Below are 21,446 nucleotides of genomic sequence, written 5' to 3'. Positions count from 1 at the left end.
CATCGCGAACAAGCAATTCCGCGTGTTCGCGGAATTTCTGCGTGTTCGCGGAGATTCTTTACCGTTTCGCGGAGATTTGCCTAACGCGATTACGCAAATTCCGCCCACCCCTAGTGACAAGAGCACAATGTAATGTGGTAGGGCCCATGGGCAGTATGTTGCATACAAAATTAACACACGGACACAGATAGATAGTGGAACTGGGTATGGGCACGTGCGCTCGACTCCTTTTTATTACCAGGGTCACATGTCCAGTGACATCTGTGCTGGATGCCTGTGGGGTAAGTGTAAGCCAGGCCTCCGGGAATGGTTGGTGCTGGCAACAAGTACAACAGTAATCATTGGATCAGACTCAGAGATTCAATCACAAAGGGTCAATGATTTGTGCTGCACTAAGGTAGGGGCACCAGATGTGAAATAATACACAAAAGATTCTATCGTAAAAGGTCCATGACTTGTGGTACACTGAGGTAGGGGCACCAGATGTGAAATTATACACAAAATATTATATCATAACGGCTCCGTGAGTTGTGCTGCATTGAGATAGGAGCATTAGAAGCATTCAGTGTGTGCGCAGCCAGCGATGATGCATGGTCCGGGCGGGCCGCACTGGGAGCAATGTCTCTTGCCTACTGGACTGCATCATCTGCAATTGCGACTTGATCTGAATTGTGAGCCCTGCAGTCCGCAATGTAGATGAAAGGCAGTAGTCAGCACAGACATCGAGGAATGCTTTTTGTCATTTCCTTTTGACAAAATCCGAGGACATAGAGTACAATTCTGTCTGCAATTAATAAATCATGTTTCAATGTAAATTGTGAGCTCTGAGGACCGCAGTGTAGGTAACAAAAGATGAAATATGTATGGAATACATTGTCGAAATGTGTAGGTTTTGGGGACGTTATAGTTAGGTGCCTACTGGACTCTGAAATTAATGAATCAAGAATGAATTCGAACTGTGAGCTCTGCTGGCCGCAGTGTAGACTGCCATTCAGTGTTTCTTTGGACTTGCAAGATGAATTTGGTCATTGTACTAAAGCTATAATTGATATCAAAAAAGTTCCTTAAGCAAGGATACTAAAAGGATATTGTGTAGGTTTCAGGGACGTTGTAGTTAGTTGCCTACTGGACTCTGTAATTAATGAATCAAGACTCAATTTTAATTGTGAGCCGTGCTGACCACAGTGTAGGCCAGTGGCAGCGGTCAGCAAGGACCCACAGCCAAGTGGCGTTGAGTTGAGCTGCACAGTCAGTGGCATCAGAAGCATTGAGCGTGTGCGGACCCTGCGATGATGCAAGGTCCAGGCGGGCCGCACTGGTAGCAATGTCTTTTGTCTAATGAATTCTGCCTTATTAAGGCTACGTCGCGATGACTTGTGGTGCAGTGAGTTAGTGGCCCCTGAAGCAATGAGTGTGTGCACACCCTGCGATGATGCGTGGTCTGGGCGGACCGCACTGGTAGCAATGTCATTTGTCTAATGATTTCTGCCTTAATAAGGCCATGTGGAATTGACTTGTGGTGTACTGAGTTAGTGGTACCTCTGGCGCTCAGCGTGTACGCATCCTGCAATGATGCGTGGTCTGGGTGGGCGGCACTGGGAGCAATGTGTCTTGCCTACTGGACTTTGTCATCTGCAATCGGCACTCCATCTGAATTGTGAGCCCTGCTGTCCACAGTGTAGATCGAAGGCAGTAGTCTGTACAGACATAAGTCTGCAGTGCTGTGCACTGTGTTCGCAGAGGGCCTGTGTCGAGGAGCCCGGTGGACATGGCGGCAGCCATGTGGCAGGGTGAGGGTAGCTGCTCTGGCAGATGCGTTGGCCTTCACATAAGTGAACCACGCCCAGAGGCCAGGCCTATTTATTCACACTTCTACGCCAGAGTGGTGTATGTTGGACCAGCCTACTGCGCTTCTGCTTACAGGGGACAACGACACAGGTACATGACCGAGATCTTCCCCACTGCCTGAGGTAACATCGGGGCATATTAACAAGGAACAGGGAAAATTACCGCTAAGGGCGCTTAGCGTTAATTTTTTTAACGCCCGCTATCACTGGATAATATCGCCTGGTTATCGCGTTATTAACAATCCTAAACTCCTAGGTGATAAAAAATCCAGCGATAGCGGCATTTTGGGAGGTTATCGATGGTAATACAGCGATAAAACTACAAGGATAGGGATATCCTTGTTGATAGCCCATGGTGGACTTAGCCGACCTAAAAAAGCAGCGTTAACCGTGGTTAGTGCTGCTTTTTTGGTCTCTAAAAGGGTTAGCGTGAAGCTTGATAATAGGAGAAATGTCGCATAGTGACATTTCTCCTATTATTTTACTCTGGAACGCCCACTTTGCATCTCATTAGAGATGCACAGGGAAGCGTAGTGAAAAAGGGTGCTAACATGCGATTTTGCTTGTTACCACCCTGTTGTTGATAGGGCGATATTTTTATCTCCGCTTCTTTGGCTTTTAAAGCCAAAAAAGCGGAGATAAATCCCTTGTTAATATGCCCCAGAGTTGCCTCCACTGTCCACTGCACCAGCAGTATATGTACACATGGAGAGGTTTGTGCTCTGCATAGTGAGGTCTGTCCAGCACATCACCGCTACACTTGGTATTGTGTGCATTATTATTGTGACTTGCATCCTTCGCACATTTGGTTGCCACATCTCACAACATTCAGCTATTGTGTGGCTGAGGGGCCATGCTGTTTTTGGAAGGTTCGCTGTCCTGTTGTGTGCTGCCTCGGTGGTAGTGGGGCGGGTGTTCCGAGGGGAGGTCCTGAGGGTATGGCAGTGGGTCTTGTGGCCTTCTTAGGTGTGGGAGGTGCATGATCAGTAGCTCTATGACATGAGTTGGTCTTCAGATGTGATTCTGGGCTGGGCTCCCTTTCACACTGCAGGTAGTCTTCCTACTTTACACCAGTAAAAGGCAGATGTTACATTCCTACTGCTAACGCAGCTTATCACCTGTTTTATTATTATCATTAGCGTTAGTTGTTGCTCTCATTTGTGGCGATTTTTTTTGTGGAAGCTATTGCTGGAAAACTGGGGATATCGGCTGTTTTCACGAGGTTGAGAATGGAATGATAATTTAAAATCACTGAAAAAACAATAGGCTTAATGAACATTATAATTAGAAATTAGCATTTAAAAAACCTTTGAAATTCACAAAAAAAACCATAGGTTTCAGGGACGTTATAGTTACAAATTATTATTTTGAAAACCTTTGAAATTCACTGAAAAACCATAGGTTTCAGGGACGTTATAGTTACAAATTAGCATTTAAAAAACATTTGAAATTCACTGGAAAACCATAGGTTTCATGGACGTTATAGTTAGTTGCACATTTCACTCGTACAAAACCAGAGAAATTCGCCCGTTATAGTTAGTTGAGCTAACTATAACTCACGCCCCCACAATGCACTGCTGATGAAGTCATATATTACATCATTCATGACATGGTCAGTGACATCACTGATGACATCTCAAATGACATCAATGATGACATCACTGGTGACATCATCCAGTGACTGTGTGTTTCTTTAAATTTTAAATATGTTTTATAAATATATTGGCCAAGGTATATTGAAGAATGAAGAATTGCAGAAAGAGTCAAAAAATCATTTTCCCATAGGAAACTTTGTGCAAGGCTACATCCGAAACTACTGAACTGAATCACCCCAAATTTGGCACAAAGGTAGTGCGTGGGTCAAAAAGCGACCTTTTTTTAAATGGTGTAAATCCGTTCAGTAGTTGCTGAGAAATTAGAAACAAAAAGTTTTGATATCTGGGCGGAGCCTAAGTGCCGTGCACGAGCCTCACTGTGATTCTCTGTGAACACTCCAAACCAGAAAGTGTTGGCAGCCATCTTGTATGTCGGTAGAAGCGAGTCACCAGAAAACAGAGAAACAAAGGTAGAAAACAAGAGAAGGGGCAGGGTAGAAACACCCTGACCCCCTAGGCCTGCTCAGGGGGTCTCAGAAGGTCCCCGATGGCCCAAAAAACAGTTTTTTGAGGAAAAACAAAATCAGTGCAATTCGCACTGGGGTCGCGGGTTCCTGCGTTTTAGTTTAATGAAACAACGGGGTGGGCTAGGTCTCGGGAGAATTTTTAGAAAAAAATAGCATGGGCTCGCTGGGGCTGTGGGGGCCAGCTGGGGTCTGCGCAGTCCCAGGGCTCGCTGTTGTCCCCGCTGTCCCGGGGCTTTACTCATGTTGGGAGGGGTGTTGCGTGGCTCCTCTCCTGGAGTCCTCCATTTGCTTATAACTATTCACGGGTTCCTGCGTTTTATTTTCATGAGATCCGGGAGTGGGCTAGGTCTCGGGGGAATCTAAATGAAAAAAATTGCGGGGGCCCGCTGGAATCCCAGCAGACTCGGGGCTTTGCTCATGTTGGGAGGAGTGTTGCGCGGGCGCTCTCCTGGAGCCCTCCATGTGCCTATAACTTTGGCATCGTTTGACGAATGTTTACGAAATTTTCCAAAAAGTTTCTCTTTTTTGATCAGCTCCTATCTTGAAAGTTTAGGGGTGATTGGTCAAGGGGGGGTTGAGGAAAAAGGGGGGTCCCTAAACGTGTTTTCTCAATGCATTTTCCAAACGAAAGTTTAGACAAGGCTACAGGTGAAACTGCTGAACGGAATAATGCCAAATTTGGCAGGGGGAAAGGTCTTGGTCCAGAAAGTACGCTTTTGTAGAAATGGTGTAAATCCATTCAGTAGTGTTTTGAGATATTAGAGCAAAAAATATATATATCTGGACGGTGCCTAACTGCTGAGCACTAAATTGCGTCTGATTGGCTGCTGACACTTCAAAGCAGGAAGTGTTAGCAGCCATCTTGTGCCTCGCATTGAGTGAAAATATAAAAGAAAGGTTCCGGGGGCAATTTAATATAGAGGAGCTCTGTGTAATGATGATTTGGACGCAGTTAAGGTTTAAGATTTATTAACAATAAAGGAGAAACAGGTGAGCGCCAGGTAGTACGACTTACACTCCAGGACAACAGTAGGAAGATAACCCTTTCTCTCTTCTTGTGCCCAACATCACCACTTTGCAGCTATGCCGTTAGAATCCAGTCCGTCGGCTCGCAGCTCTCTACCTTTGTGAGCTAGTACGCTGCTGTGCCTGTACCTCTGCAAGCTACTATGCTGCTGTTCCTTTGGGAGCGGACGGCTTGCAGTTCTGGGTCTTTGAGTTGAGCGGACGGGCCGCAGTTGTCCCTCTGCGAGCCTGGGTGCGAACTGTTCATAGGTCACAATACATAAGCATTGAAAAGCCATTTTGTGATTCAGTCCATCAGCTGGCATCTCTCCGAGGCATTTCTGAAAACATACCGGAGTTCTTTCTGTGAGAGATACCCCTTTCACGCTGCCTCTCCCCACATCAGCAGGTAACGCACCCTCTTCCCACATTACCAACATTCCCCCAACACCCTTCTTGGGCCCGGAAGTGTCCCTGTGCGGTTGGACAAACAAGAATCCTAGTCATGTATAGATTTACATATAAAACATTTCATTTAAACAAAACAAAAACAAATAAAACTGAAGGGAGTCTGGTGCAGTGGTCGCTGCCACGAAGTTGGGGTCACTGCCATTCAGGACTCAGGACACAGTTCCACATGTGGGATCGGCTTGTGTTGAACAGGGTTAGTGGCACCATGTGTTGTGCCTTGTGTTGTACAGGGTTAGTGGCACCACGTGTCGGCGGCCTTGCATATGGAAATATGCCTAACTGATCAAAGGGAGTCTGGTGCTTTGGTCGCTGCCACGGACTTGGGTTCACTGCCATTCAGGACTCAGGGCACAGTTCCACATGTGGAATCAGCTTGTGTTGAACAGGGTTAGCGGCACCACGTGTCGTGGCTTGTGTTGAACAGGGTTAGTGGCACCACGTGTTGCGGCTTGTGTTGAACAGGGTTAGTGGCACCACATGTCGCTGGCTTGTGTTGAACAGTGTTAGTGGCACCATGTGTTGCGGCTTGCATTGAATTCTGCCTCAATAAGGCCACATGGTGTTGACTTGTGGTGCACTGAGTTAGTGGTACCTGAAGCACTCAGCGTGTGTGCACCCTGCGATGATGCGTCGTCTGAGCGGGCTGCACTGGGAGAAATGTCTTTTGCCTACTGAATTCTGCCTTAATAAGTGCACGTGGCGATGACTTGTGGTGCAGTGAGTTTGTGGCACCTGAAGCACTCAGCGTGTGTGCACCCTGCGATGATGCGTGGTCCGGGCGGGCCGCACTGGTAGCTATGTCTTTAAATGCATTGAAAGAATCTTCATAGCAGTCAAAATCTCCAAGTAATTCCATTTTAGTCCGCCAAGGTTTGAAGAGTTGCAGAACAGCTAAATAGAAAGACTCTCTCTTATCTGGAGTATCACATCTTAATTTCCAGTGATTTATCTGCATTTATTACGAAACATCCATAAGATCCAATTACAGCATATTTTCCTTCATTTATTTTTTCTGTAACATTTTTTCTAAAACTATGATGTTGCAGTATTTCATATAGACATATGTTTTCCAGGTATGGACTTCTATTTGGATAGTATGCGAGGAACAGCAATTGAGTTATCTGCAACATATTGTATGTCCATATTTGCATGCCACATCTTCAAAATTACTGGATTGTAATCATTAATGTACTTTGATTCTTCTGTTCTTTTTTTATTATAAGTATTTTTGGGTGATTTTCAAGTGATAGTATGCCTCACTGCTGACATAAAACTGTTCACTCTTCCTTGCAATGACTTATGGTGCACTGAGTTAGTAGTACTTTTGGCGCTCAGCGTGTATGTACCCTGCGATGATGCGTGGTCTGGGGGGGCTGCACTCGGACCAATGTCCTTTGTCTATTGAATTCTGCCTCAATAAGGCCACGTGGCGATGACTTATGGTGCGCTGAGTTAGTAGTACCTTTGGCTCTCAGAGTGTACGTACCCTGCGATGATGTGTGGTCCAGGAGGGCCGCAGTCGGAGCAATGTCTATTGTCTATTGAATTCTGCCTCAGTAAGGCCATGTGTCAATGACTTGTGGTGCACTGAGTTAGTGGTACCTTTAGCGCTCAGCGTGTGTGCGCCCTGCGATGATGCGTGGTCCGAGAGGGCGGCACTGGGAGCAATGTATTCTCTGTACTGGACTGCGTCATGTGCAATCGCTACTCCATGTGAATTGTGATGCCTGCTGTCCGCAGTGTAGATCGAAGGCAGTAGTCTGTACAGACATAAGTCTGTGGTGCTGTGCTGCTGGGTTCACAGGGTGCCTGTGTCGAGGAGACCCACAGTCATGGCGGCAGCCTCATGGCAGGGTGAGGCCCGCGCTCTGGCACAGTCGTTGGTCTTCACAGTTCACAAGTGAACCACGCCCAGAGCCCCGGCCTATTTATTCACACTCCTATGCTGAAGTGGTGTACATCAGACCAGCCAACTCCGGTTACGCTCATGCTTACAGGGGGGGACGATACAGCTACACGACTGAGATCTTCCCTAGTGTTTGACGTAACATGGTTGGGTCCACTGTCCACAACACTACAAGCACCAGTAGTATTTGTGCACATGGAGAGGTGTGTGTTCTGCATACTGAGATGTGTACAGCACATCACCACTACACTTTGCATTTTGTGCATTGTTATTCATGGGTGAATTGCTTCCTTCACATATAGTTTGTTCACACCTGTCCCAATATTCAGCTATTGTGTGGCTGAGGGCCATGCTGTTTTTGGAAAGTTCGCTGTCTTGTTCAGCGCTGCCTCGGTGGTAGAGGGGGGTGGTGGTGGGTGTTGTGGCATTCTTGGGTGTCGGAGCTGCTAGATCAGTAGGTCTATGACATACGTTGGTCTTCAGATGTGGCTCTGGGCTGGGCTCCCTTTCATACTATATGTAGTTGTTTAATATTTAAAAAACAAGAAGACATTATATAGTTTAAATAACAAATAAAAAAATTACAAAAACTATTTTTAGAATATTACATTTTCAAAATATCACATTTTGTTTTCAAAATGACTTAGAAAAACATAGGTTTTATAAACATTATAATTAGAAATTAGTATTTAAATAACCTTTGAAAATCACAAAAAACGTAGGTCTCAAGAACGTTAAAGTTAGAAATTAGTATTTAAAAAAAACATTCAAATTTACTGAAAAAACGATTGCCATATTTCCCAGTATTGAGCTATTATATGGCTGAGGGACCATGCCATTTTTGAAGGGCTCGCTGTCCTGTTCTGCACTGCCTTGGCGGTAGTAGGGAGAGGGGTGGTACCGGGGGGAGGTCCTGAGGGTTGTGGCAGCGGGTGTTGTGTCCTTCTTGGGTGTCAGAAAAAACTATAGGTTAAATGAACATTATAATAAGAAGTTAGCATTAAAAAAAAACATTGAAATTCACTGAAAAAACCATATGTTTCAGGCACGTTATAGATAGAAATTAGCATTTAAAAAAGCTTTGAAACGCACTGAAAAAACCATAGGTTTCATGCACGTTATAGTTAGAAATTAGCATTTTAAAAACCTTTGAAATTCACTGAAAAAACCATAGGTTTCAGACATGTTATAGTTAGAAATTAGCATTTAATAAAACCTTAGAAATTCACTGAAAAAACCAGAGGTTTCAGACATGTAATAATTAGTTGGACATTTCATTCATACAAAACCATAGAAATTCCCCTGTCATAGTTAGTTCAGCTAACTATAACTCGTGCCCCCGCAATGCACTGCTGATGACGTCACATATTACATCATTCATGACATGGTCAGTGACATCACTGATGACATCTCAAATGACATCACTGATGATATCACTGATGACATCATCCACGTGAAAATCTGATGCACTTCCTCACACTCTAATATAACCTTTTATACACCCACTGTAAAATACAGACTACCATTTTCAAAACCATCGACACACCAATACCAGTTGCTACATATGCACTCACTGATTCCTAGGTCTAGACACACATCCACTCATTCATCCATACAATCCCCCATACATGCAGTCACTCATGAATACAACACAATCATATGCTCTCATACACCTATACAGACACTCACACAGCGCCAATCATTCATGGAGTTACTCACACACCTAGTCAGTCATGCAAAGAATCAATCACACTTCCATATACTGACATATAGAGTTATACAAACAACAGATCACTTATTCAAACAGAAACAAACACATAATTACTCTCTTATACAATAACTGATACAAGTAAACACTCATCTATGCAGCCTCTCTCACAATCACTGACTCACATATAGTAATTTATATACTCCAACTCTAACATACACTGCCTTTTGCATATGTAGTTACTTGGACCTGTACCACTGAGACATTCATTCACTTAGCAACACACCCATACACACACTGACCCACCCATACAGCTGTTTCCACATGCACTATTGAACCCATACAGCCAGTGAATCAATCACTCAACATGTATGCACAGAGTCACACACCTCCCACGCACCCACACACACACTCAGGCACCCATACAAATACTCTGGCAACCAATCAATAACCCATATAGACACTCATGTAGCTACTAACCAAACCCATGGAGCAGCTTATACAACAGCAGACAGACGGATACAGACATTCACACAGTTTAGTCACTAACCCATGCATTCAATAAGACACAGGTAATAACTCACTTAAACAGTCAGTGACGTACCTACTAAATCGTCCATCCAGACACTTATACGCTCACTCATTCTTCAATACACCTTGGCATATATATAAAACACATTTAAAATTTATAGAAACACAGTCACTGGATGATGTCATCAGTAATGTCATCAGTGATGTCATTTGAGATGTTGTCAGTGATGTCATCAGTGATGTCACTAACCATGTCATGAATGATGTAATATGTGATGTCATCAGCAGTGCATTGTGGAGGCGCGAGTTATAGTTAGCTGAACTAACTATAACAGGGGAATTTCTATGGTTTTGTACGAGTGAAATGTCCAACTAACTATAAGATGTCTGAAACCTCTGTTTTTTCAGTGAATTTCTAAGGTTTTTTTAAATGCTAATTTCTAACTATAACATGCCTGAAACTTATGTTTTTTAAGTGAATTATATATATATTGCCCCAAAATTAAGATCAGCACTCACAGAGATAGGATGTCCGATTTAATACGGATCAATAGGGCAAGCACAACAGATGCGTTTCAGCAGTCACCTTTGTCAACGTTGGTGGGCACCATATTTGAACATCCTTAAATAGAGATTGCTTTTCATCACAGACATTGCATAGAAATCAACAAACGACTCCATTTCAGTCATCTCTATGTGATTTGTGATACAAGTACACTCGCCATCTTTGAATATGTGTGTCGTTTAAAATGTCCCCACTGTTGCTTAATCACATGATAGTGTTCGTGGCACAAGCAAACGTAAAATAATTATTACCATTGAAATATTTAAATTGTACTTGCTTGGGGCCCGAATGGATGCAGAATTTGTAACATTCACCACAACAGTTGCATCACTTCTGGTTGCACGTCCCAGAGGGGAATGCTTGATATACCTTGGATGTATTAGAGTAACTTACCCGTAGTTGAATGTCACCGCTCATTTAGAAACAGTGATAATGCCCTGGATGGGCTTAGTATCACACTGGTATAGGTAAAGTCAATGTTCAACTACGGTACCTCCATTTTATGATGCCCTGGAGGGGCTTATATAAATCCACATTTCTTGGTCTCCATAGTGCTAATCAGTTCATTTAAAACAATCAAATAAATCTCCTAACCCACATAATTCAGTCAAAGTGAAACAATATTGATTCCAGAGATCTAAACAAGTCCTCAATCATTAACTAGAACAATTGAAGAAATTTGAGAAAGCGGTCAAAACTCAATATGTGCATTAGACAATCAGAATCAATGAGTAAATATTAGGCCTGGGCTAAATTTCCGTTCCGCTCGCGGAAATTGCGATAATTTGACATTTTCGCGTTCCGCGGAGAGCGCGAAAATGTCAAAATTTCCGCATTCCGCAGTTTAGCGATAATTTGGTTCTTGCTCGCGCTGTAAAATAATACATTCTCGCGCGCGCGCGATCGCCTTACCTGAATCCCCGCGTTCGCCGACAAGTTGTCCCGATCCGGTCGCGTTCTCCACAAGATGTTGGATTGTTGGTAGCTATTTGCACTGTCTGGCGACAGTTCGCGCCCGCAGTAACGTCATGCGTCATGCGTCGCGCGATCACGTCTTTCTTCTCGCGATCATGCACCGCGAGAAGAGTGAAAACAAGATGGCCGCGCCCGCAAGCAACCGCATGGGTAAGTTGGCGAGCCGCGAACACGCAGAAAATACCGCGAACGGGCGGGAAAAAAACTTCCGCATTTTCGCGATATTTCTGCGTGTTTGCGGAGATTTTAAACATTTTCGTGATAATTTGCGAAAGTCGCTTTCGCAAATTCCGCCCACCCCTAGTAAATATAGCAAACAGACACTTATTTGGAAGTTATTTCATCATTCATATCTCTACTACATTTTCTCATTTCAGTGTAGAGATGTCTTTGCCCACTTTCTCTTATTTGTTCAATCTTTCTAGTTAATGATTTAGGACTGTTTTAAATTAACTGGTTAGCACCACGGAGACCAGGAAACATGGATTTATATAAGCCTGTTATAGTTAGGTGAATGTCTGTGACAACATTAAGGTTTTGAACTAAAACAACACAAAAATTCACCAGTTATAGATAGCAGAGCCAATTAAAACTTGTGCCCCCCCATTGTACTACTTATGACTGCACTTATTGCATCACTCATGACATGCTCTATGACATCACTGATGACATCTAAAATGACATAATTGATTACATCATTCATCATGGACAGTGACTAAAGTCACTACAGAAGAGATAAAGTGCCAATAAATTACCAATACCTTCACCTCCTTCAAGGATTTCAGATCGTTTTTCAACATGCAATTGTAAAAAATATATTATCCATCAGCTTGTAAAATGGTGGGAACACAATTGCATACTGCTAACGTGTAAGGGATGTGCCTACACGAGCAGAGCTTGTAGATGAGTTGGTACCTTTGCATACTCAGCAACAATTAAAAGGGAGTAACAGTGTGAGAGAAAACAGGCCTTTTTTCAAATGTACTCTCACTAATTGCCCCCATTTTTGACTGATACTGGTGTTTTCGGACTCTGTTCGTGCCATGGGGTCTTCTAACTAAGCCCATGGCCAATACTCGGTCTAAAAGGTATATGGGAAATAGGTACATTTACAATTGACCTTACAACCTACCTGTGAGTCCCTAGTATATGGTAGGGGATGTAGGTTTAGAGCCCCAGTGGATTTAATGCACCTAAGTATGCACCGCTGCAGTGCTTGCTGTCATTTTAAAGGAAGCCTTGCTTTGCAGACTACCTTTGAAAGAAAACTATGGCCTTATTCGACTTTGAAATTAAAAGTGCTTTCAAAGTCTTAAACAACCTTATTTGTACATATACATTACCCCTACTCTGCAGCAATTAAAAGGAGAACTGTGACTGTATTTTGTTTAAAGGGAGGAGGACACACAACCCTCCTACCTGAGCTTTATTACACCCTGGTGACCCCATCCCCCTGGGCATTTTTTTTTAAAGGGGAGGAGAGACACCTTTTAAAAAGGTAGATACACCGGTCCCCACACAGGGCACCCACAATTTAGCCATTAGAGGGCTGTGGGAGCAGCCCTAGGGACCCCAAAGCCCTAGCCTGGTCCCAGCATACTGAAGGAGCTGGCATTGCTCCCACCTGCAGGGATCAGCTATTTATGTTGCTCCCTGTGGGAGGGAGCAATATCTCGATCTGTTTCCCTGCCCGTATCAATGCGGGCAGGGAAACAGATCAAAAGCCTGCTCCTAGCCAGCAGGTGCATTTTAAAAGTTCCCATTGGCTAGGAGCAGACTTTATGCTCCTTTCCATTTGGCAGGAGTTTCAACAATTCTCCCCTCAGGCAGGAGCAAACACAAGTTTTCCTGCCTGATCCAATGTAGGCTGGAAAAATGGTGTGTCCATGGGGTGGGCTCCCTTGGACACAGCAAGTTGGCCAGGCCCAGGGTTTTGGTCCCTAGGGGCCATTTATGGGGTTAGGGAGGGGGCCTGTGGCCTTCCTACACTTTTTAGAAGATTTGGTCTCAGGGTGGACTCCCTAGGACCTATAATGGCTCTGGACAGTGGACCCTTAACCCCCCTTCTGCCCCCTGTTTTGGCCCTCTTTTCTTTCTAAGTTTTATCTTGTAACTCGGTTCAACCGAATCACAAAAAGGCTGCCATACCCTTCTTGGTTAGAAGTTTAACAACCAATCAGATCTCAGCACAAGATTGGGAGGGCTCGCTGATCTACTGTGTCCCATATATACAACTGGATATTTCTTTACATTTCTCAGCAACTACTGAACAGATTCACACCAGATCACAAAAAGGCACTTCTGTAAACCAATATCTACCTTCCTGCCAAATTTGGTGTACTTTCATTCAGCAGTTTGGGCTGTAGCCATGTCTAAAGTCCTATGGAAATTAACATGGGGATAAACGCACTTTTGGACCCCCCTGGTTCAAGGCCCCCGCTTGATGGATCCCTCCAAAATGTTCAAGACAGCAGCTGACGTGAGTTGCAAATTTGTTTTGAGAACTTCGAGAATATTCATCAAACCGCACCAACGTTATTGGCAAAACAAAAAACACTTTTCCTAACTATAACTACCTACTGGAGACTGCCAGTGGGTAATCTATACACATGTCCTGAGTGATGTAATATGTGATGTCATCAGCAGTGCATTGCGGGGGCACAAGTTATAGTTAGCTCAGCTAACTATAACAGCCGATTTCTCTGGTTTTGTACGAGTGGAATCTCAGCCTAACTATAACGTCCCTGAAACCTGTGGTTTTTTCAGTGAATTTCTAAGGATTTTTAAGTGCTGATATATGTTGTGCTTGAAAACTACTGTGATTCAAGAAGTAGTCTGATACCACCTCAACCCTTTGAAAAAAAAACCTTGATAAAAAAACAGAGGATTTGGGAAAAAAAGTAAATAAGGAAACTAGTAGTAAAAAATAGTTTGAAATAAGGACCGGTAAAATTTAGAGAAATATATATTAATTTTAACAACAGGAGGACTTATTGGGGCCAGGAGAGCCATCGGCCTGGAGGGCGTTCTTCACTCTGGGAGGCACATCCAGCTTCTGCACCCACCTCGGATGACCTATTGCCCCTGGATGCTGTAAGACATAGCTAAAGAGACAAAAAATGATTGGTGGTAAATAAATAATTTCTCCAAAAAGATTTTTTGAGCGGCCATGAAAAACAACTCGCGGAACTCCATGCAGCGCGGCTGAGTTTTTTTGTGGCTTAACAGAGTTCTGCTCACCCTTATCATACATGCACATATTTAGATAACATCAGAAACACACTGGAACTCTTTCCCTGTCTGGACTCTGGAGAGCATCCTGATTCCGTGGTATCCGATCCTGACTAGTTGAAGGAAGAACACATCACTTATTTTTCACCTTTACATTTAACTGAAAACAATGGTGAATAGTGAGATAGCTTAGATTGAGAGAAATTTTTGAAAAGATTTTGAGAAGCACCTACTTCCATGGTTATCCCTCAATATGTGAGAGTCTACCACCATGTAACTACTGCACTCTGCAGTGTCAGTAAATAGCAAATAGAAGGTATCAGACAGGATTACTATTCAACTTATAATTAGTCAGGCACCCACTAAAGATGGATCATAGACAGGGTGGATGGACAGAGTGAGGGAAGGTCAGCGATGAATGCAGCCTTAGTCTACACCTAATTAATAGCCCATCTACAAATGAGGTTAGTGTCAAACTACATTGAATTCTTGGTCTCTCCTAAAAAAATAATTTTCACTTGCTGATGAAAGCCTTCAATAAAAGAGACAGAACTGAAGGCATTAAATGTTTCAGGAAAGGTATTTTTCTGTGGAAATGCAGACGTGGCTAAAGATAACTCAATGTTTTAATCAGTTTAGAAACTTGACCAAGCAACAAAATGCAGAGATAAATACAGTACTCTTTGAAACCAGATGAAGAGTGTCTTACATGTTGAAATGATTTTGACAATCTCATATTGTAAACAACCTTTGATAAGCTGACTACATTTTTTCATATACTATCTGTTAGAAGTTGGGGCAGATATACAAGCCCCTTGCACCACCATTGCGTCATTTTTTTGATTACAACGTGACGCATTTAGGGAGATGCGTTACGTTGTAAAGCCCTGCGTCATATTATACCTGTGCCAGGTATAATGTATGCAGGCTAAGCGTTCCCACACAAAAAGCCATGTAGAACTGACGCAGTGAAATGTATAACATTTCTCTGCGTCACTCTACGCCTTCACTGCATCAAAATCCCTACGCCTGCTCAGACCAGGCATAAGGAATGATGCAGGGCTTATTACATGGGACTCACCTATCTGTTGTGGCACATTGCTAGAGTTGCATCACTTTCATGAGCAACTCCAGCGATGTGTCACTTTTGTGCCAACAGATGCGTCATTAGTCCATGCACCATGGAGCATTGTATTGTAAATACAGCACATCCATGGTGGCGCAAGGACATTAAGCACTGGCTCTTCTATGCAGATGCATCAATTCCTTGTAAATATGCCCCTGGGTTTCTGGTCGGCAGAGATATGCACCCTGTCCGAACACGAACCACAATCCTGCTCAGGGTAAATCAGTAACACACTCTAAATTAACCTCTGCTCACCCTCTGGTAGATTGGCACAGAACAGTCCTGCGTAACTAAGAGGCAATCTGTAAAGTAAACAAATCAAACATTCACCCTCAGTCAGTGATCTGGGTTAAATTCATCTATCTTTTGCTGACCATGCCACTGCAGTTTAGACCCAGCCATATGCAAATCTGGAGAGCCAGCGCCTGCTTTGGGGTGACCTATATGTAATAAACAGGTAGATTTGTACCTGGCAAGTAGGTTACCTTGCCTGGTTAACATGGCAATTTGAAATTAGGCCTGGACGGAGTTCATGGTGTTCCTGAAGTGACCAAACAACTCTGCCGCGCTACGCAGAGTTCCTGTTGTGCCTTTTCTGCTTATATTTAGCACCAGGTGTTTGTCCTGAACTGGAAAATCGGAGCAAACAGCACCATGTGCAGATCAAGAGGGCATTGCTTCTTTCTGCCCTTCCAATAGATTTTCTTCTCGAGTTGCAGCTTCCTCAAAGCGAACTGATGGTTTTTCAACACAAGCAGTCACATCCTACCATGACAGGTCATGTTGAGAAATCTCTCTGGAAGGTGGTCTTGTGTTGGATTTTCCTCGCTCATGCATGCCAACCTAACATTAGCGAGAGAAAGAAAAAAAGGAGTTTTTCAGAACTCTACATGCTCCGCAGAGTGCCTAAGACTCCATAAACTCAGTGAACAGAGCGGAGTTTACCATCCAGGCCAATTTAAAACTGCTCACACAGGCTCTGTAGTGGCAGTCCTGAGTGTTTAAAGGGCTACTTAAGCGGGTGGCACAATCAGTGCTGGAAGCCCACTAATAGCATTTGATTTACAGGCCCTGGGCACATGTAGTGACTAATAGGTAAATCAAATATGCCAATTGTGGATAAGCAACTGTTACTTTGTTTTAAGTAAGAGCACATGCACTTTAGCAATAGTTAGCAGTGATAAAGTGCTCAAATGACCCAAGTCAGCAAAAACAGGAGGTCAGAAGGAGAAAAGTCAGGGGAAACCACACCAAGGATCCCAGGCCTAACACGTGTCACCCCAGCAGAAAGTGGGGAGAGCTACCCGACCCCTTGGGAGTTATTTTCACTAAAGCAGATGAACCTGGAGAGACCATCAGTATTGGCATGGTCTGTTCCAGGACAGTATTCCACCATAATGTTCATTCCTTGTGGGAAATGTAACAACCCACAAGTTTGGGATTCTCACCCCTTATTTGCATTAATCATCTGAGGGGCCTGTGGTCTGTCTGAACTCAGATTTGAGTGCCAAATAGGTATGGCCTTAGCTTCTTAAGCACCATGACCACAGCAAAGGCATTCCTTTCTATTTTGCTCCTTCTTTGTTCCCTGGGAAGTATCGTTCTACTAATGAAGGCTACAGGTGTATTCAGGCCCTCTTTGTTCAGCTGTGAGAGCATGGCCCCTATTCCATGCTCTGAGACATCTGTTTGCACCACAAATTGTTGGGAGAAGACAGGGGCCTGGGGCACGGGTGCTGTACACAAGGCCTCCTTCAGGGTGTCAAAAGCTTTCTGGTACACTCCTGTCCAGATCACCTGACTTGGCTGCTTCTTGGAAGTCAACAATGCTGCCATACCCCTTGATGAATCTCCTGTAATAGCCAGTGAAGCCTGAGAAGGCTCTGACTTCTGTTTGGGTCTTGGGGATTCCCAAGCCAGAATTGTTTTGATTTTGGGCTGAAGGGGCTGCACCTTGCTGCTCCTTACTTGGTGTCCCAAGAAGACCACAGAACTCTGCATTATCTGGCCCTTACTGGCCTTGATAGTTAGGCTGCACTCCGCAGAGCCTGAAGCACTTTCTGGAGGTAGTGTAGGTGGTCTTCCCAACTAAAACTTAAGACCGCAATGTCATCTATGTAGGCAGCAATTACATTCTCCAACCCAGCCAGGACCTGGTTGCCCAACCTCTGGAAGTTTGTAGGGGCATTCTTCAATCCAAAAGGCATGACCAGAGCTAGAAGTGGCCTTCTGGTGTTGAGAAAGCTGACCTCTCTTTGACCCCCTTGGTCAAGGTATTCTGCCAGTACCCAGACGTTAATTCAAACATACTGAGAAACATGGCAGTTCCACGCCAATCTATGAGCTTGTCAGCACTGGAGATGGGGTAAGAGTCAGTCTTGGTGACTGCATTGAGCCCACGTTAGTTCACACAGAAGTGGAGTTCAGGTTTGAAACCTGCAGCCTCGGGGACCAACATCACTGGGCTGGACTAAGGGCTGTTTGAGGGCTCAATAACCTCTAATACCAGCATCTTAGAGACATCATCTTTGATGCTGGCTCTCACTTTATCAGATAACCTGTAAATGTTGTTTTTCAAAGGCATGCTGTCCCCAGTATCAATATCATGGGTGCACTATGTAGTGACTTCTGGGGTAAGTGAGAAAAGAGATGTTAACTGTCCCAGCAACACATGGCAGATTCTCTGTTGATCTAGGTTCAAGGTAGGGGAGAGGCTCAAATCCTAAACTGACACATCCTGATCTTTAGAAGGAGGTCAGAGAGAGGTACACTCTCCTCTTCCATCCCATCATCAGTAACCAAGAGCATGCTAAGCTCAGACCTCTCGAAGTGGGGCTTGAGGCAATTGATTTGAAGGACTCATACAAGGTTCGTGGGAGTCTTGAGGTTCACCAAGTAGGTGACATCACTCTTGTGCTCCTTCACCAAATAAGGCCCAGACCAATATTCTTGCAGGGCCTGGGTTTCCATGGGCTCCATTACCCACACATTTTGGCAAGGCTAACAGTCAACCTAAGGGGTATTTTGGTCATACCAGTGTTTCATGTCTTCCTGGCTAGTTCCTAGATTCTCCGGTGTGGGTTTCCAGAAGCTGGCTGTCTGGTTTCAGAACGCCTGCATGTAGTTTACTACATCCTGGGGTAAATCTTTCTCCCAGCCTTCCTTAAGCAAACTGAGAGGTCTTCTCACAGGGTGCCCATACAGAATGTCAAAAGGGCTGAAGCCAACCTCCTTCTGCGGTACCTCCTGTAGGTAAACAAAAGACATGGCAGGAGGACATCCCACTTGCGCCTCATGGGTTCGAGAGGACCCATAATCATGCCTTTGAGGGTACAGTTGAATCTTTCAACCAACCCATTGGTTTGGAGATGGTCGGGAGTAGATAACTTGAAGGATTTCCCACAATCCTTAACTATTGCCTTAATGTATCCAGACATGAAGTTGGTACCCCGGTCAGATACCACCTCCTTGGGGAAACCCATGCAGGTAAAGATCTCCATCAGTGCTCCAGCCAATGCGGTTGCAGTCAAATTTCTCAGAGGGATAGCTTCTGGGTGCCAGCGGCATGGTGCAGCAAGACCAGAAAAAAATCTGTTGTCCATGGCTGTCTTGGGATCCAGAGGCCCCACACTGTTGGTGCCAACACTCTGAAAAGGGGTGCTAATGACATGGGAAGGTGTAGGGAGGCCTTGCACTTCTCCCCTGACTTGCCACTTTCCTGGCATGTAGGACAGGACCGCAGAACACATATAAGGCCTTCCTCATTTGAGGCCAATAAAATGAGTGACAAGCCTGTTAAAAAGGTCTTGACTTGCCCCAAATGACCTGCTAGTGCCACATCATGAGCCGGACCCAGTAGGAAGGCCCTGGAGCACTAGGGTACCACCAAAACATCTGTCGCACCAGTCTCAGGACACTATACAGGAGACCATTTTCCCAATAAATCAGGTGTTTCCCAGAGACATCACTAGTTGTTTGGGTCTCAGCCTGTAGCCATAGACCTATAAGTGTAGGACACTCATTCTGCATCTTGAAGAACTCCTACATGGTGGGACCTCCTTCCTGCTGCCAGTTGGACAGCTTAGGCAGATTCCCCAGTTTGACCACGTCCTCTCCTGTAGGCACCAGGGGTCCCCCTCACAGTCAGCCTCTTCCATGACCGTTGGAGTTTCAGAAGTGGGTTTCCTGCCACCCTTATGCTTCCTCTTTTTGGCAGGCATCTGGGCCATTCTTCCATGGTCCAGGTCTCTTAACTACCCTCACGGGCTGCTGTGGACCATGTGGTCATACACACCCGCTCAGGCAACCCCAAAATCTCTAAGTGTGACTTAAACTCCACCTCTTATCAGGAGATATGCTCCAGGTCATTACCAAGCAGACAATCTGCAGGCATGTATGGACTCACAGCTACCTTCAAGGAACCTGAGACCCCCTTCCCACTCAAAAGGAGCCAGAGCCACTGGGTACTGGCTCTCACAACTGTCTGCAGCAACATCTTGGTGAAACACACGAGGGACTACCTGCTTTGAAGATGCCGGATGACACTGGATGGTAGTCCTACTGGCTCCTGTGTCTCTCAGAGCCTTCACACTTTGCCCATTAATGGTGACCCACTGCCTGTACTTCCTAGTATTATTATGCATGTGGGTTCTTTGCACCATTTCTCCATCACCCGGGGGCACTAGGTTAACCTCAACTCTGTCTCCACCACTAGCTGGGACAAATTCTTCCCCAAGAGCTACACTAGCCAGCCCCAGTGACTGCCCACCAGTGGGGTGCTGTGCATGCTTGGGACACTTAGCATTCCCCTTGTAGTGTCCTTCCTGTTGACACTCATAACACTTAGGCGGCAGCTTCCCTGCAGATTTACTGTCAGGGAATCACTATTTTTCAACAGGGGGAGGGCAATCCTGACCCGTGGAACTAGTTTGAAGCCCTTTAGAGAACTTCTTGCTTTTGTTTTTGCCCCCCCCCGTCTTCTGGTGAGGTCCTTCCTCACCCTATGGTGATCCCCCCAGATACTTTATCATGGACACTGGTGCTGATCCAGCAGCCCGCTATAAAATAGAGACTAACATCTGCTTGTTTTCAATCACGTTATACAGCCACTGATAACGCTTAACATCACTGCTCTTCACCCAACCCACATAGTGCCTTTCAAAAAGAATCAACATAATCTACCCAGGTCTGTGGGAATAGCTTCACGCTGCCCCCAAACTTCTGCTTGTACTTCTCTGGGGTTAAACCATATTTCCTAATTCGGGGTATCTTCATGGAGGAATATATCATCCTGTCACTCCTATCTAGGGCCAGTAGGGGATTGCTCCTCTCATTAGGGATATGCTTCCATATACTATCCACCCAATCTGCCTTAAAGATCTTGTGCATCTGCACAGCAATCACATAAGCCTCAAACCAGCTGTCTATGTCATCTCATACTCCATAATCAGGCACCAGACCCTTGGGTATGTGTACTCTCTTTTCAGAGGACACTGATGAAATATTGCCACCTTAATGGCTGGACTCAGCCCTCCTGGCCTTCATGCCCAACTCTTCAGGCTCAGCTCCTGAATTAACATAATTTTCCTTTCCTTTCCTTTATGGCCAATCTTTTTTTTTATTGAAAGCTTGCTCCATTTCCAGCTTATCCTTAGCTAACTCCAATTTCAATTTGCTTTCTTCTCTCCATCCTCACGCTTCTCGGGGTAAGGCCTCTAGATGATATACTGCTTAATGATCTTGGGGGAACAAATGTTCCTTGCAGGCTGTTGCCCCCCTACCCAAAGGCAGTCCCAGACTTTCCAGTAAATTCTGGGTCAGCTCCTAATCATCATCAATCTCCTGCTCACCCTCTTCATGGGTCACAGGCCCTGTATTGTGAGCTTCTGCCCAGGCCCCCAGTGCAATGTGCAGCTCCACCTTCCTTGTAAAGCCCCTGGTAGACAGCTCAACCCTCTTG

General features: G+C 44.8%; 1 protein-coding gene across 3 annotated transcripts in view; it reads right to left on the bottom strand.

The window, feature by feature from the left end:
• Positions 1-21,446, bottom strand: part of LOC146798083 (cytochrome P450 2G1-like) — a 439,907-nt gene that overhangs the window by 55,665 nt on the left and 362,796 nt on the right. The window lies entirely within an intron of this gene.

The sequence above is a fragment of the Triturus cristatus genome, chromosome 9, assembly GCF_964204655.1.
Source record: "Triturus cristatus chromosome 9, aTriCri1.1, whole genome shotgun sequence".
Lineage (NCBI taxonomy): Eukaryota > Metazoa > Chordata > Amphibia > Caudata > Salamandridae > Triturus > Triturus cristatus.
Note: the sequence above shows the minus strand (reverse complement) of the source record. Positions and strands in the feature narration are given on the sequence as shown.